The 14213-nt window shown below is 35.1% G+C and overlaps 1 long non-coding RNA gene across 3 annotated transcripts in view; it reads left to right on the top strand.

Annotated features, from left to right (window-relative positions):
• The window catches only part of LOC146400106 (uncharacterized), a 201164-nt gene that overhangs the window by 164845 nt on the left and 22106 nt on the right, over window positions 1-14213 (top strand). For 2 of the 3 annotated variants that reach the window (XR_014816193.1, XR_014816192.1), the window contains exon 1: window positions 11988-12225. The exons of the other annotated variant lie outside the window; for it this stretch is intronic. This is a non-coding gene — a long non-coding RNA (uncharacterized LOC146400106). Of the gene's footprint in view, window positions 1-11987; window positions 12226-14213 lie in introns of those variants that run through there. 3 annotated transcript variants of the gene reach the window in all.

The following is a 14213-nucleotide window of genomic DNA, read 5'->3' as shown; positions in this document are numbered from 1 at the left end:
ATGCTATCACATCATGTTCTCAGCTTCTGAGAATTAGTTCAGGATGACTTCGGCAGCCATTTAATAATTCTGCCTACCAGGAGCTTTCAGGAGCCCTTCCTTCTTCTTTTCTCTCTCTGCAGCTCCTGATCAGCTAGGCCTTAGTTCTTGAGGTTCTTGGGTTCCTCCATAGAGGTCCTGAGGCAGGTGGAGTAAGGACCTGATATCTGAGTTATTTATCCTACTTAAGTTTTTCTTCTTCTTCTATGCCACACAGTCTGGCAAAATAGGCTTTCCACCTGTTCTTTTAATTTTATTATGGCCCTCTTTAATGTAAAACCCTGAATTATATTTGCCAGTTTCATTGCTATTATTGTTGTCATGGGACAATTTGGCTCCTGAGATTATAGAGTTCAAATATAACTATATACTCTGTTACAGTATTAGTGAGAGACTAACTCTTCTATCTAAAATATATAGAAAATATACATGAGATAAATGGAGATACATGTGATTGAAGGGATACAGAAAGTTGGAGAGAAATTACACATTTTATTGCCAAGTATTTAAAGTAGAATTTGGATTGTTAACTCTAGGGCAAACAGAGACAACTTTAAATTTTGATCCTAGCATTATAGTCATGTGATAAGTGCTACCCAGGTCTACTGTCCTGGAGAGCCAATAGAATCTGAGAAATGTAGTGAACATTTGAATCTGAAGTTCAAGAGAGAGATATGGGCTAGAGATATAAATTTGAAAGTTGTTAGCATAAAGACAGCATTTAGATCCAAGAGACCATGTAGAATCCCTGACACAGTGAGTGCAGGTGGGGTAAGGCTCAAGGACCGAGTCCTGGAACTCTGCAATTTTAATAGGTTCAATAGAAAGGAGGAATAACAAAGGGGGAATTGATAAAAAAGAGGGCAGCGTGGTGAGAGGCTATCAAGAGCATATATTGCTCTGAAAATCAAGGGAAGAGATTGTCAAGAAGAAGAAAGTGATCAAGGAGGGCAGGTGATCAGTGTCAAATATTGTTGATGGGTCAAGCAAGATGAGGACTCAAAATTGACTCTTGGGTTTAAGAAACTGAAAGTTATTGATGACTGGCAAATTTAGCTTCATTTTGAGTGTGAAGTGATAGCTTACATGAAGTGGGTGAAAAGGAGGCTGGAGAGAGAGGAATGGGATGAATTGAGTTTGGGACAGCTCTTTGATGAGCAGAAATAAGCAGCTTAGCTGATGAAGAAATGGGCCAGAAGGAGATTATCCTTTTTAAATGAGAGAAAATCACAGCGTGTTTTTGTCTGATTAGAATTATCCTATAGGAGGAAAAGTTGATTATGTGGAAGAGAGAGTTCCTACCGCAGAATAGTTGAATAGGAGAAAGGGAATAGGGTCTAATACTCAAGTGAAGAAAATGGATACAATTGTTCATCTGTTATAACAGGTGAGAAGGTAGAAGACATGGTTTCAGATACTGTAGGTCCTTAGGTAGAAATGGTGGTAATGGCTTCACCTCTCACAATGGAGAAGGATGCAGGATCAGGCACTGAGGATAAATATGATAGAAGAAGTAGAAGAAAGTTTTGGATTAAACTGAAGAGAATTTATGTGTATGTATGTAGGATTACAATTGTCATTTCATATTATGTGAATTATACTGAAATGCTCTTCCATCTGATCTTGTTAACCTTATCCTTGTCATATACTGGTAGAAATTTGAGCCAATACACTTGTTTTCCAAGCGTTTTTTTCACAAGTGCCTGTATGTGTTGGGACAGTAGTCTATCAACTCCAGAAAGGAGAGTATGCTCTGGGTTATATAATTGCTTTTGTGAATAGAATATGCTTTCATATTTTATTTTTGCTTAATGACTCTTGGTCATTTGCATTAATTTTTGTTTCTAATATAGTTTTCTCTTTGGATATGAGAGCATTTTGCAACTTAATTCTTAAACATTTTACATAAAGATAAACCAGATCTGTGAATGTGAAATTAATCAGTATATTTACTCCAGCCACAAAGCAACACTATGTGATAATAACAAACATGAAGGAAGTTTTGCTATTATACATAATGCTGTATGAAAATTAGCCACATTGTTAAATTTACCTTCTGTAGTACAAAATAGTGCATTCAAATAAATGCCAGAATAAAAAGGGCAAATTGTTCTAATACATGTTAAATTCCTAAGAACAGGCTTCAGGGAAATAACTGATTAGGCATTAGATACCATACAGAAGTGTTATCTCTATATAGACTTATTAATATAAAGACATTTATAAATAGAATTTTGCAGGTATATTTATGCATTATTCTTATATTTACCTCACAACATAGGCATTAAACCTAAATACTTAATATTACTATTTTATTGGTAAACTCCAATACTGTTAAAACACCACAGATCAATAATTTAAACTTAGCAATACCACTTAAGTGGGAAAGCAAATCCCAGTATGAATTTGGAACTACATGTTACAGAAATTGTATACTATATGAAAGCTTACTGAACAAACACCATTAAATATAGGAAACTGAATTCTCCCCTCAGACATGAAAATGCATTTAGTTGTTACAAATAAGAAGTAAATGTCTATACTCATAATTCTTCACTATGACTCATTTCCTTTAGTTTTTCCTCTGAATCTCAAAGTCACCAACATAAACAAATGTATCAATTCCCTTACCCTACCTATAATTTATACTTTGGTTATTATCTATTTTTTCCATACCCTCCTCCTCTTTTTCTCTAGAATTACTCTTTTTCTTAGGGGCACAGTATAGGTTAGTGCTGAAGGAAAGCCAGAGATAAAGCACACATATATGCACAATATAATTATAAACTCAAAAAGACTTAAACATCTATATCAAATAGAGAGAAGATAAATTATGCCTATAAGGTGATCTAAGTTTAAGTCTTAGCCATTTAAATACTTTTAAAAATGCTGTGTATTTAGAAAAAAAAACAACCCCATGACCAGTAAATAATATACTTATGCTAGGCAATATTTTGCTGGGTGGTATATGAGGAGGTAATTTATACAGCCTAGAGGGAAGATGTTTAGGATAAATGATATAGTCAGAAATATCTAAGCAGTTTTGGATCTTCCAGAATATATTCATTCTTCTAGTAAATATTGAGCACATGCTGATCAAATTGCTATTAGAAATATTTCCTTGTGCATGGCATTTGGATTATCCCCTGTCCAGTTTGCTACAGATGATCAAGCTGTGATAATGTAAGTCAAAGATTTTGAAACTCTTTCTGCATAGGTTTAATAATAGTATGAACAACAAGTTATTTAATAAAAGAAACACATAGTTAAAGTCTAAAGAAACCCTTTATACTATATTTAAAGAAAATAAAGTCTACTGATAGTGGCCTGTAGATTTATTCTTTTTGTTCCTTTGTTTTCCATGGTCCCTTTGTATATATCTATCAACTATTACTTGGTAATTGTTTGCATGTTTGTCTTTATTACTAGGCTGAGATATTCTTGAGGGCAGAGACAAGATTTACGGATCTTGAAATCTTCCTGTGGCACATTTGTAATCTTCAGTATGTTATGTGGGGGTCATACTCTATGTCATTGATTAACCAGTGGTTGGTAAACATCTGAGATAGATCCAAAGAGAACTAAAAAGACTTTGAAAACTGAATGGACATTGAAACCACAGCTTACAGAAGGCACCTGGAACTCAGGGCCTGAACTTAAGCAGATCAATTAATTTTCAAAACAAAATTACCATTATTCTCTATGAATTTGAATAAGACACAGACTCTTGACGTAACACCCAAAATTTGCAAAGCTAAATAAAAGATGACTCAGCGTACCACAAAACTATGGAAATCTCAACTGATATAGAAAATACAATTATTAACACTTGCCAGTAGCCAGATGACACAGATGTTGAAATTATGTGATATAGACAGTAGAACGACCACTGTAAAATACTTGAAAAAGTATTTTGCGTGGCTTACATAGTTTTAACATTTTAAGAAATATATTTAAGTACTTGAAACACTAAAACTGTAGCCTCCCTTCTGATCTAATAACTGACTAGATTCATATACTCACATGACTGAATTGGTGCTTGAATTAATGAGATTTTGTACCACTTGGAATAGGCTAAGCTTTCTTAATCGTGATGCTATTCAACCCTAACGAGACATTTAATAATTGTTGGGGGTATTACTTACATTCAATTAGAGGCTGGAATGCTAGATATTCTGCAATGTAGGAAACACTCCTATATGGCAAAGACTTGCCTCTTTCATTTATCTCTTTTTTAAATTTATTTTTCATTTCTTTTTAATTTTTTTATTATAGTGTGGTTGATTTACAATGGTTCTTCACTTTCTGTTGTACAGCAAAGTGACCCATCATACACAGTCCCTGTGCTGTACAGTAGGACCCCATTGCCCATCCAATCCAAATGTTACAGTTTGTATCTACCAACCCCAAACTCCCTATCCATCTCAATTCCCTGCCCCTCTCCTCTGGCAACCAAAAGTTTATACTCCATGTCTGTGATCTGTTTCTGTTTTGTAGATAGGATCATCTGTGCCATATTTTAGATTCCACATATAAGTCATATCATATGGTATTTTTCTTTCTCTTTCTGACTTAGCTCACTTAGCATGAGATTCTCTAGTTCCATCCATGTTGTTGCACATTGCATTATTTTGTTCTTTTTATGGCTGAGTATTATTCTGCTGTGTGTATATACCCCATCTTCTTAATCCATTCATCTGTCCATGAATATTTAGGTCGTTTCCATGTCTCAGCTATTTTGAATAGTGCTGCATTGAACATAGGGGTACATGTATCTTTTTATTTATTTTATTTTATTATTTATTTATTTATTTATTTATTTTATTGCTATGTTTTTAAATGAAAGTTTGTCTGGATAGATGCCCTGGAGTGGGTTGCTGGTAGTTCATATGATAGCTCTGTATTTAGTTTTCTTGGGTGCCTCCATATTATTTCCCATAGTGGTTGTACCAGTTTATATTCCCATCAACAGTGTGGGAGAATTTCCTTTTTCCACATCCTGCAGGGCAATTTCCTTTGGCAGTTGGCAACATCAGCAGCTGCTCCTGCAGTCCTTCCCTTTGTTGGGGAGGCTCTCAGGACTGCTCTGTGTGGCTGCAAGGGCAGATGCCTTTCTGTAGTCACTCCCTTTTTTTTTGGCCAGTCTAGGGAGCTTTCTCTGCAGCTAAAAGGGTGTGAGCTTCCCCCTATCTGTTGTTAAAAGGCTCTCTCTGTTGCTGTAGGCTCTCTGCCATTCCAGTGGTCCCTCCCACTACTAGGCTGATTGCACAGTGCTCCATGTAGCTGCTGAAAAGTAAAACCTGCACCACTGGGCCTCTCTTGTCTCCTTTGGCTAGCTGTGAAACATTCACTGCTTCCACAGTCCCTGCATGGAACTTGTTCTATTCCCGAGGATCATTTGTGCTGTTTCCAAAGTAACTTTCTCCACCCCTAGGCAAATTGAGGCTCCCTCCCCACCCAGGAGTCCCTCTGTAGACTCCTGGCCTGTCCTCACTCTTTTCAAATTCACTTTCCGCCCCCTAGGCAAATTGCAGCTCTCTCCCCACCCAGGTGGTACCTGGTGATGCCCAGGAACTTTCATGTTGTTAGAAATAAGTTTCCCTGCCCTCTAGGCAAATCTAGGCTCTCTGCCTGCCCAGGAGGACCCATGAAGACTCTTGCACCTTTTGCGCTGTTTCCAGATTCACCTTCTGCCCCCTATATAAATATCGACTTTCTGCCCACCCAGGAGGCCCCTTCTGACTCCCAGGATAGTTTGCACTGTTTCAGCAATTGCTTCTGCATTTCCCTGCCCAGCTGCTAGCTGGGGTTTCAGGGCCAGTACTTTTCCTGTGTTCCCTCCACCTGCTCCAAGGAGCAAGGGTTCCCTCTGCTTGCTCCACTGTCTTTGTAGCCTTAGGGGTAGTCAAATGTGGTCACTCCAGCCTCTAGTCCCATCAGGCTGTCTCCATGCTGACCTTTTGTAGGAGACTATTTCCATTTCAATTGCTTTACACTGATTGCTATGTTCTCCTCCAGTACTCCAACATTCCTCCTCTGTCCAGGTTGGTCTTCTCGCTGGTGTGGGGACTTCCCGGACTACAGGAGTTTTTCCTCTTTCCATCTCCCTCCTAGGGGTGTATGTCCTGAACTGCTTTGTTTCTCTATTTCTCTCTTTCTTCTTTCTTTTGTTCTACTCAGTTTCCTGAGTTTTCCTTGCTCAATCAGAATCTTGGGGTCTTTTGTCAGCATTCAGCAAATTTTCTGAGCGAATAGTTCCTCACATATATGGATTTTCAATGTATTTGTGGGAGTTGGTGAGTCTCATGTCCTACTCCTCTGCTGCCTTTTTTTCTCTCTCATTTATCTTTTTAGTTATCTCCATAGAGGCAAAAGATTTGCCAGTGTTTGCCTGAGGTGAAAATTTAACTCAACATTAAAAATGAATGTAAGAAATATGCTGATTGTTTTATGTAAATTTCTAGGAATTAAGATGTTGTATAAATTGAGAAAAGATTGTACCTTGTTTTTCAAAACATTACCAAAAGTTCATTACCATTTTGGTGTCATGAAACCAATGACATATCAACTCATGAATTTAAGTCTCTGATACAACATGCATATAGCTGTTGTATTAAGGATGATTACACATAAGTGAAAGCATCTGACTATTTGACTATGTGTTTTAATGTACTTGTGCTCAAGCATTAACATGATATATGCATTTAATTACAAATCAATTATTTTGCCTTTATATTATAATAATAACACTATTCTAAATAAAATAGTTTATAAGCGTGGGTGGTTTTAAATAAAATCATCTCTGAGTTTACTTCAGAATAATAGCTAGAATGCTACAAAAATATTTTTTATAATCAAAGGTACTTCAGTTCTAAATAGGTTGTAAAGTATGGCCTAGATCTTTTTTTATACAGTCCTTTCAATTTGTTTCCCAGGTGTCCGACAATTTTTTGGAATGGTTTTGAGAGTGGGTTGGTGGTCAGCCTAAACTACACACGATAAACTTCTTAATTTGTCTGTAAGTCAGTGGATCTAGGAATTTAAAAGCGTAAAGATCTAACCTCACTTTCCGTAAAAGGAAGGATACAAATGATCTTTTCACTTTTTTACTAGAAAATTTATCAGTAGAAGCAAATGCATAAACAATCTATAAACAAAGTCCCAATTCATTCCCCAGTAACTCATCCCAGTGATATTTACACTGGGGTAAAGGCTGTTGATATCACATATTAATCATATTCATAATTCAAATAGAAACTATGTAATGATTTCCATACGAATTAGATATAAATTTGGTATAATTCAACATCATGTTTAGATTAAAACTCTGGATAAAATGAAAACAACTTTGACCCAAACCTCATACCTTATACAAAAATGAACTCAGTTACCCTGTCCACTTTTTAATCAGGAAGTTGCTAAGAGATTGGATCCTAAATGTTCTCACAGGAAAAAGAAATGATAATTATGTGACATGATAGATATTAACTAAGGCTATGGTGGTAATAAGTATATCAAATCAATATATTGTACACCTTAAAGTTATATGATGTTATCTATCAAATATGTATTAATTAAAAAAATAATGATGATTGAATCAACACAACACTATAAATCAAATATACTTCTTTTTTTCTTTTTTGGCCACTCCCACACCACATGGAAGTTCCTTGGCCAGGGATAAAATTAGCCACAGCTGTGACCTATGCCACAGCTGTAGCAATGCCAGATCCTTAACCCACTATGCCAGTCCTGGAATAAATCAACTATACTTCAATTTAAAACAAATTAAAAAACTTAAGTGAATCCTGAACTAAATGTAAAACATAAAACTGTATAACTTTTAGGGAAAAAATAGGAGAAGGTTTGGGGGATTCAAAACTGGACAACGAGTTCTCAGACTTGACATCAAAAGCATGATCCTTAAAAGGAAAATTGGTAAATAGAATTTCATCACAATCGGTGAAAGTCTCTGTTAAAAGCATGAAGAGCTACCAACTGGAAAAAAATATTGGCAAGTCTCATAGTCAGCAAAGGACTATTGTCTAGAACAATAAAAATCTCTCAAAACTGCATAGTTAAAACTCAGTCCCATTAGAAAATAGGCCAAAACTATGAAGAGATATTTCACCTTAGTGAATTTATAGATGGCAAATTAACACAAGAAAGACATTCAAGATCATTAGCTATTAGTAAAATGCAAACTGAAACTGCAATGGGATACCACTACATACTTTTGGAAAGGCTAGAATAAAAATCAGCTCTGACACCAGTTGTAGACAAGGATACTGAATAATCACTCATACATTGCTGGTGGGAATTTCAGCCATTGTAGAAAACAGCCATAAACCAGCCATTCTAGAAAACAATTTGACAGCTTCTTATAAAACTAAATGCATTTTCACCCAAGGCTGAGATTAAGGCAAGACAAGAGAGCCACTCACCTTAGGTCCACGATGTGAGAAAGTATGCTAAAAACTCAGTAATAAGTAATGTTTTAATGCAGTGTTTTGAAAAATCAACTTTTTTTTTTGAGGAAAAAAAAAAAAAAACAAAACCCTGTGTTTTGAAAAAACTTCAAAATTTTAAAGAAAGACAAAATAAAATAATTCAGCAATTGTACTCCTGGGCTTTTGTCCCAGAGAAATGAAACTTCTGTTTACACAAAACCCACACATCAACATTCATAGCAGCTATACCTCCAAACTGTACTCAACCCAATGCCCTTTAAAGGGTAAATGGTTAGATATACATATTGTGGTACATTCATACAATGAAACACTATTCAGTCATACAAAGAACAAACTGTGGATTCCCAGTACTAGATGGGTGACTATCATGGGCATTATGCTGAGTGAAAAAAGTCAATCACAATAGCCATATGCAGATCCGCTTCTCAAGGCTACATTTTCAATGTTACATAAGAAATTGAGGAACTTCAGCAATAAAGCATCATTTTTTAACTTGTCATATATTTTCCAGAATATATCAGTCCTGTATGCAAATATTACTAGTATATTGGCCTCCCCTGAGATGATTAGAATGTTAATAGGACTATGCTGTAGTTTATTCCTTCCTAAAGCATCTTTACTCTTGAACTTTGAGTGCATGAGGATAACTGAATATAAAACCATTGAAACAAAATTAAAACAATATGTTGCCTTCAAAAAAAAAGCTTATGTACAGTGTGAATCGATTTATGTAATATTCTTGAAATAACAAAATTACGAAGATGGAGAGCAGTTTAGTGTTTGCTGAGGACAAGGGAAGAGGAGCTCCTTTGGGGTAATGGAACAGTTCTGTATATTTTAGTGGTCGTTCCATAAGCCTATACAAGTGATAAAACTGTATAGCACCATACATACATATATAAAAGACACAAAGCATTACATACAAAAACTGGCGAAATCTGAATAAGATCTGTACTCTAGTTAACATTTTTAAACCAGTGCCAATTTCCTGATTCCTATTAATTATTGTACCATAGTTATGTAAGCTGTTAACATTTTCTGGTCAAGATTGCAGAGGACTCTATTATTTTTGCAATTTCCCATGCATCTATAATTTTTTCAAAATAAAGTTTTCAAATAATGAACAGAAGGGTAGTTCCTCAAATGTTAGAACTGTTTCACCTAATATCACTGCATGTTGAAGTATAGGGTGTATGCCCAGTATAGTGCCTCCTAATAATACTCCTATTTAACATACTTCCAGAAGAGCTATTCAGTTCAGAAATATATTCTGTATTTCTTTGGATGGTGTGTTTATTTTTTTTTTTTTGCATCATTCTGCATCTTTTCAGAGTTGCAGTAAAGTATTCTTCTATGTCTGGATGATTGCTCTAAATTAATGAGATTTGGGGTCAGAGAAAAGCTCTGCTCACAGCATGTCCTGGCTCCTTTGCCTCTTTGGAAGGAACTCAAGCCTAGGAGAGGCTGAACAGTGTGTCAGTGTGATGGTGAGGAATGAGTGACCAACAGAGGAAATGAAAAAGCCAATCCAAAGTCCAAAGGAGTAAATATGAGCAATTACGTGTAAAAATATGAAATTGCTTGCAGAGTGATGGAAAAGTTTGTATTATAAAATGAGAATTGGCATCATTCACATTCCAAAAGTTTTGAAGACAATTTTAGACATTTCAGCCTCTTTGTGAATATTACAGAGAATGCAGAGAATATTTTTTTTTCCACTTTTGCTTTAGTAGCTTGTTAGAGGTACATTCATTACTGCTTTCATCATTCATAATTTAGTTCGCCCTTTACAATTGCAAGAAAGACATCTTCAGGCAAAGTTGCCTTGTTTTCAATATGAATTTTAGAAAGTAGTGTTAGCAGCATTAGAATTACACTCAACATAAAATTTCTCAAAAAAGAAAAAACCCAACAGAACACATTTTCAAAAATTGGGGCAATTACAACTCTTTGTATAGTTATAACAAAGATAAATGTATGATATATATAATTGTATAATTTTCTCTTGGATAGTAAAAGTTTTATAAGTGGCATCTCATTACCCTTGTTTTCAGATAGTGAGGATTGAAGAAAACAGTAATTAGGGAATTTTTGTGTCATTCAGAATTTAAAAAAATAATCAAGCCATAGTCTCCATTCATGGAACAAGACATGAGAATTTTAGGGCCAGCTCTGCCAGGAGCATAACTGGTAATATTAAGATCTGTCATATTATTTTTTTTTGGCTCCCTCCAAAAGCTTATAACCCTTAAATACTTAACATTTACTTATTTGGGCGCATAGACAAAAATAATTTATATTACTACAATTTTATGCATGTTCAAATAAGGAATTCTTACTATAAATTTTCTTAATTCCTTGAGAGACATTTAATTATATATATATAATTAATATATATATTATATGTATTTAATTTTTGAAACATATATATACACATATCTATATGTATGCCTATATTTATTATCTCATCTATGCCTGTATACACTTAGATACGATTGTCTCTTGCAAAATGGCTCTATACTATGCTTTTTTTCCCCTCAGAACATCAGCTGCTTATGAATGACACTTTTAAGTGACTGTCATCATTTAAGTGGCTTATGCATCCTACAGTTACATACCTCCTCCAAGTGTTATTTAATTTGCACTTTTCCAGTTGTGTCAGTTGTCATATATGGAAAGCTTAGTTAACCGACATTCCAATACATTCCACTAATGTAGAATTTCATCCCTACTGGGGAGCTACCATTAATTTACTTGTTAATATGGTTCTGCTTTCCATTTTTAATTGTTATTTTTCTTTGTCCATATTTTCCCTATGAAAATAATTGTTCATTGTAAGTAGATAGAAAGAGTGATGTCATGAACTTGGCCAAGTTGTTTTGGAAAGATAGTCATGAACTTCAGATACCCTGAAGGAGAGCTATGGTTAAAGATTCCAAGGAGTAGACAATTGAGATAATACTAAAGCTGTATAAATGACAACTTGGCTCCATGGCTGTACTAAATTGTTGTCATTTCTAAAGATTCTGGAAGTTCAGGATTGCATCATGACAAATTGGCAATGCGTTATTCTCATTATACAGTATGCAATTTTGCATAGTTAGTCACTAAGGACGCTGTATTTCTCCATGGGTAAAATTACCTTTGCTTCTGAGGCATTCATTCTATTTTTAGATCTGAAATAAAAATAGTGATAAAGTAGAAAACTTACGTAATAAAGACAGTGTCTCATTCAACATAAACATTCTGCGCTATTCCATTTTCACTTGAAATCCATCTTTCCTAACACTCAAGTAATATTTGATCATAGCCCCTGTCCACCAGAACACCTGGAGGAACATAATTAGAAAAGGATTAAGAAGCACCAGGGATTGTCACCTGAACTTCACTTTGAATGATGACAAGAAACTCACGCAAGCAATAAAGACTGCCTCAGGGATCATAATTTAGCCAACTGAGAGTTTCCACTACCTCCTTACTATTTTAAGTGTTTAATGGCTGCTAAACTTGAGTCACATGTGGCTGCTGGGCGCTAATTTACAATTCATCAAATGCCTCCCACACCACATACACTTGTAGCATTCCAGAAAGTGAGGAAAGCTAAGTGGGTGACCTCCTGAAAAAAACCTTCAATGACACCTCCTCTTATTTGAGGTTGAAGGTATAGTGTATGGACGATAATGAAGGAAAGGAAAATGCCGTGAAGACATCTTGGGTGAGTAGCCAATAGTAATGGAAGCCATTAAATATATATTCACATACGTATGCTTTTTCTCTGAGATTAAGAAGCATTCTGTCATTTATAGAATTAAAAGTAACAGGCGGTTTCGCATTTTAACAGTTAATAGCATGTATTTTGATGATCTTCAAAACTTTCCCCAAAATCCTTTTTTTTTTAAATATTTTTGAAGGAACCAGGCATCTGTTAAGCAATTGCAAAAGTTTTAGTGATCCCTAAACATACTTTCCTTGAGGAAAATATTTTCCCTTCAGGGGAAAAATTACAATTAAAACCAATTTTCTTCCTGCATTCTCCTTGGACTTATAATATTTTAGTTGTCTTCCTTTTTATTAAAAAAGCCTGAATTTTTATCAGCTTGAAAAAATTGGATCACAGAAATATTTTATGCAATATTTGAATTTCTAATTAAGCATGGGATTTATTTTAGTGTTGTAGTTTTTCAAACAGTGGAAATAACAGCTGTGATGATTCATGCTGTGCATTTGAGACTCCATACTCTTAGGCAAAATGTGTAGCGTATAAAATAGCCCATCTCTAATGTGGGACATTTGAATCCATTGTACTGTTCTCTCTATGCTGAGAAAAGTTGACTGATGTTCTCATTCTGCTGTTGACAAACTCTCCCTCTCGTCCCCTTCGTCTCCCCCTCCCAGCCTCCCTCCCTCCTTCCTATCAAGGGCATGATTTTGTGGAAAGAGTAATTGGGTATTCTTAAGTATTTCAACTTTAACTCGCATAGAAATATTGTAAAACCTGAGAGTGATTTTATGGGATAAGTATAAAACTGTTCTGTAATAATATTATTTTCATTTAAAAGTGGTGGTCTGTTTTTCAAGAAACAGTTAAATAATCCTAAAGCTTTCTTATACGTAAAGAGAAATAGGAAATAAGTAGGACAAAGGAAACAAAATCTGCAAAAACATTTGTATGAATCTATTCTCACCACCTTGTGTACATAGGAATTCCTTAAAATCAGTTTTTGGCCTTATCAGCAAAATGAGAATAATAATAACTACAATGCATAAGATTTTTTAAAGATTAAATAGGATCATGCATATGGATGCCATTTTTTATTATTAAAGTATAGCTGATTTACAATGTTGTGCCAGTTTCTGCTGTACTACACAGTGACTCAGATAGGTATATACACATATATGTACGCACACCTACATACACACACACACACACACACACACACACACACACACACACACACACACACACACACACTGACATACATTCATTCCCTGAAATAAGGAAGCCAGTGCTTAAGAGGGAAAATGTGAGAAGGTTGGGGAAAATGAAATAATGGAGAAAAGATGGCAAATAAAGGGTATTCAATCTAGCTACCATAAAAGACACCTTGGGAGCCTCCTCCACTTGACTCCCGTCAAGGATGCTTGCTTGATAATTGCCCTCATTTTTTGATTCTCCAACTTGGCATTTCTGTTCCCTCTTTCTGGAAGAATTTTCTCTAACTATTCAAATGTTTCTCTCCAGTACTTTAATAAGGTCTTTGCTCATCAGCCTAAATGTTTTAGCATTTATCACTCTGACACTCTTTATTCTTTTTTTTTTCACCTTTTTTTTTCAATTAAAGTATAGGCACTATACAATATTCTATAAGTTATAGGTGTCCAATATAGTGAGTCATAATTTTTAAAGGTCATATTTCCTTTATAGTTATTATAAAATATTGCTATATTCTCCTTGTTGGACAACCTATCCTTATAGTTTATTTTATACATACTAGTTTTTCACTCTTACTCCCTTACCCTTATAAAGCCCCTCCTGCCTTTCCTCTCCCCACTGTTAACCGCTGGTTTGTTCTTTACATCAGTGAGTCTGCTTCTTTTGAGTTAAATTAAATAGTTTGTTGTATTTTTTAGATTCCACTTATATCATCCAGTATTTGTATTTCTCTGTCTGACTTAGCATAATACTCTTTGTTGATGCGAATG

Source organism: Sus scrofa, chromosome 9 (genome assembly GCF_054392235.1).
Source record: "Sus scrofa isolate SSC_HxYL_T2T_F1_AM1 chromosome 9, Sscrofa_HxYL_maternal_Yorkshire_Landrace_v2.0, whole genome shotgun sequence".
NCBI lineage: Eukaryota > Metazoa > Chordata > Mammalia > Artiodactyla > Suidae > Sus > Sus scrofa.
Note: the sequence above shows the minus strand (reverse complement) of the source record. Positions and strands in the feature narration are given on the sequence as shown.